Source organism: Xyrauchen texanus, chromosome 1 (assembly GCF_025860055.1).
Source record: "Xyrauchen texanus isolate HMW12.3.18 chromosome 1, RBS_HiC_50CHRs, whole genome shotgun sequence".
Classification (NCBI taxonomy): Eukaryota; Metazoa; Chordata; class Actinopteri; order Cypriniformes; family Catostomidae; genus Xyrauchen; species Xyrauchen texanus.
Genome location: NC_068276.1, coordinates 42,764,486 through 42,769,105, shown reverse-complemented (window position 1 = coordinate 42,769,105; position 4,620 = coordinate 42,764,486).

The window sequence follows — 4,620 nt, the reverse complement described above, 5'->3', positions numbered from 1 at the left end:
GGGCAATCTGGTTGCTTAGGAGACCTGGCTGGAGTCACTCAGTACGCCCTGGATTCGAACTCATGATAATACTAATTTTTAACTTTTGCATATCTATCAGAAAAAGTCACTTCTTTCGATATGTCCAGGCACATGAAATTATACGAAATTATAAGAACCTTTAAGAAATAAAGGAAATAAGAAATGTCCTCACTTTCCCCAGGCACCATCTAAGCAAGAGATTGATCAAGTTTTGGAAACAAAATTATCTATTAAAGGTGCTGTCTCCAATATTTACATTTTTTAATTTTATTTTTTGCGCTTTGTTCAGACTTTGTACACCTTTCTAAAATAAACAGAATTGAGAATCAGGTCTTTACCATGTTTTTACAGATGAGGAATGGTCAAGGACCCTTTGTCGTATACATACCTCCTCTATTTGTGCCCTTTACTCACCAATGCAGTTAAAATTATTGCCCTGGAACCATTAGCAGTGATAAGAAAGGAAGATGATTTTTCCAGGGGTGGTGGCCGGAAGTGTGGCGCATAAGCTTCTGCTTTATGCAGATTATATTTTATTATTCATCTATGACCCTACAAGACTTATATAAGAGTAGTGTGTTGAGATCCTTTGAAAATTTGGTTCAACATTTTGTGATCCCCAAGTCTGATTTTTTTTGTTATCTACAGCTGCACCACTTGCTCTGGACTATTTTTGGAATAGCATACACCCCCAAAGCAGCAGATACTCTTGGAGAGGTGATTACTGCTTTTGGAAAAGGCCATGAGGCATCAGTGTATTACTCCTTGTTAATTCTGAGTCTGGGGGACAGAGACTCAACCACTCTCAAGATTATGGGAGAAAGATTTAAATACAGTGTGAGATTTCATGTCATTCACTCTGTGGGCTCTCCTGTCCGAAATCGTTTATGCATTTGGCAGACGTTTATGCATTTGGCAGACACTTTTATCCAAAGCGACTTACAGTGCACTTATTACAGGGACAATCCCCCCGGAGCAACCTGGAGTTAAGGGCCTTGCACAAGGGCCCAACAGTGGCATCTTGGTGGTGCTGGGGCTTGAACCCCCAACCTTCTGGTCAGTAACCCTGAGCCTCAACCACTGTACCACCACTGTACCACCAGTGGTGGTACAGTAATCTTTAAAGCCTCTTAGCATTTCCGATTAGCCTTCACAGCGTCTTTTCTTTCACCTTTTGCTTTCCTTACAGGCATATATATTGTACCCACCCACACTCGATACTGCCGCAGCGGTACCTAAATTGAATTTTATACTGCAGCTGAAGTGCCCTGCCCTGACAACCTCTACAAGGCAAACAGCACAATGCACCGTCCAAGACTTCTTTAGTGCCACGCTACAAAATCCTACCACACTGCAAACAGTGCAATGCGCCGTTCACAGGCCACAATCACGGCATATCTTTTAAGCTATGCGTCTAAGCATCCACGGCCCCATTACCTATATCGTGTCACTCATACGAAACAAACCATTACCACCCAGTGACACAATCGGTCCATTTCAGGTCATCCCTAAACATTTCACCATAAGTCCGCACCTCTACACCAATCAATTTCATTCGAACATAGCCTACCATACACCCTCACGTTGAATACCGTGCTTGATGACTCATCCAATTCGTTTTGCGGAGTGAATTCTTGTGTATATGCAGCATAAACCTTTTGCATGAAACACAGGCTCCTCCGGTTAAATGCCGCGTGGTCCCATGCTTTAGGATTCAGCCTGTTTCGTTTCACATAGGGAGCTCTTTAATATTTAGCATTTATTCACTTTCTCAAGAATCAACTTTTCTACCATCGAATAAAATAAATTCATCTTATTCCTTTCAACACATCACTTCATCATCTCATAAGGCCATGATGCCAGCGGCTTTCTGTTCCATTCCTTGGTTTCTTTTGGCAGGCATTCAAGCTCAGGTTAAGTCTCGAGCTTCGAGCCCTCCGCCAGGGATGGCAAGCCACATATATTTACGCTATCCTCACAGCAGGATTACATTCTTCTTCCGAACTCCCTGATAAACGTGGAACGAGATGCTGCGCTGAAGTAGCGCTTTGGGAACAACTTTAGGTGTGACTAGCTGTGAATATGTGTGCAACACGTCAATTAAAATTTACCGGAATTTATGTCCTCTGCCGGTGACATCATTGGATGCACCTGTAGCAGGGCTATAAATAGATGCATCACAGGTGCATCGTCAGGTATTTTGTCTGAAGGGACATCCCAGTGCAGCAATGAAAATCAGCATCTCGTTCCGTTTTTATCAGGGAACAAGGGTTACAGTCAAGTAACCCGAGACGTTCCCTTTCAAAAAGCTACACTTATGATGCTGCGCTGAATTAGTGCTTTGGGAACGAGAATACCCACGCCGCCGCACTGTGGATGTCCGGACCCCTTACGGTTGTGTGGTGTGCTCAAAGGGCGCGAGAGATCTCCGACATGACCTTGTGATGTCGACTCAAGGACATAAAAGCCCGGATTGGCATGAACATCCAAACTATAAAATCTAATGAATGTGTGCGGAGAGGACCAGCCTGCCGCATCACAAATATGCTGCAGAGGGACACCTCTTGCCAAGGCTTTAGAGGAGGCAACCCCTCTGGTAGAGTGAGCCCTGATACCTACTGGCAAAACTTGACCACGCGCCTCGTAGGCCAGGGCAATAGCGTCCCTCACCCAATGCGACATAGTCTGCTTGGTGGCGGCCGCCCCTTTTGCTGCTCCCATGGCGAACGAATAGTTGCCCTGACTTACGCCACTGACTAGTGCGGTGGACATAAGTCTGAAGAACACGGACTGGACAAAGTCTGTTTAGTCTTTCCTGCTCCGCCGTTGTAAACGGCGGGGAGCAGAAGGCTTCGAGAGTGACCGGATGTATGGTCGAGAAAGGCACCTTAGGCAGGTAGTCAGGATGAGGGTGCAAAATTGCTTTAGTCATTCCTGGGGCAAAATCTAAACAGGCTGGCAAGACAGACAGAGCCTGTAGATCCTCAATTCTCTTTAGAGATGTAATCGTCATAAGAAAAAACATCTTGAGAGTCAGAAGTTTATCAGACGCTGACTCTAGTGGTTCGAAGGGGGTCTCAACCAGACCCTCAAGGACTATTGCTAAGTCCCATGAAGGGGTCCTGGTCCTAGCAGGAGGCCTCAGTCACATGCCGAAATGGCGGCCACATAGACCCTGAGAGTGGCAGGGCATATGCCTGCGGGCAATTTTTCCTGCAGAAAGTCCAGAACTGAAACAATCTGGCAGTTAACTAGATCTGCACTATGTGCACTGCACCATCTTCCAAAGACACCCCATTTATTGGCATAGATTCTTCTGGTAGAGGTAGCCCTAGCACTAAGAATGGTCTCGATAACCTCAGGTGACAGCCCTGTGTCCCTCAGTTGGTACCCTTCAGGGACCAAACATGAAGTTTCCACAATTCGGGCTGGGGATGAAATATCGTCCCCTGTGCCTTAGACAGAAGGAACTGCAGTATCCCTGTGCTGAACTGCCAGTTCCTGAGACTGTGCTAGTATCAGCCAGTCGTCTATGTAATTCAGAATGCAGATGCCCCGGAGTCGCAAAGGAGCCAGTGCTGCATCCATGCATTTCGTGAATGTGCGGGGTGATAGGGTTAGGCCGAACGGAAGAACCCAATATTGGAAGGTTTCGCTCCCAAAAGCAAACCTCAGAAACTTCCTGTGCTGTGGCAACATTTCTATATGAAAGTATGCGTCCATGAGATCGATCGTGACCAGCCAATCGTGATGTTGCATTTCTGACACGACCGTCTTGATAGTTAGCATCTTGAAATTGAACGCCTTGACTGAGCGATTCAAGCCTCGAAGATCTAAGATCGGATGCAACCCTCCACCCTTCTTGGGAACCAGGAAGTATTTGCTGTAAAAACCTGAATCTCTCTCTGGAAGGGGAACATGTTATATGGCCCCTTTGACCAAGAGATTTTGCAGTTCTTTCCACAGTAGAAACTTGTGAAAAACACAGTGTGTGTGTGTGTGTGTGTGTGTGTGTGTGTGTGTGTGTGAGTAGAAATGTAGAGAGATGAATAAACTTTAATAACATAGTTTAAGATATGTCTGTTAGTTAAATAAACTATGTAAGTACTCTTGCTTATCCATATTTGTTTAAACCTAGTGAAATTAAAAGAATTTACATCTAAATATCTCATTATATCTGAAGCGTAAGGGCACAAATTCCATAGAACCACTGGTGAGTTGTCTTGATGACATCAAAGCTTGGATGTCGTTAACTTTTAAACATTTTTATGAAGCCAAGACTGAAGAGATAGTCTTGGGCGATGAAAGTATGTTTGTTTTAACATTAATTTTATACTTAACACAATTAAACATGTTTAAATCTTACTTTGTATTTCTTGATGCTGTGATTACCTCCAGTGTTGGAATTACTGCTTCAAATTGAAAACTGAGGCGATCTTAATATTTTAACATGTGTTGTCAATATTGTCTATTGAAAGTCAAAATGTTTTAGTTACGAAGCATTTGTTTGTAGTAAAAAATGACATGACCATCAGCGTTCATCGGACAGGCAGCTAGTTTAAACTTGCTAAATAAACATTAGCTAGCAATACTATGTAA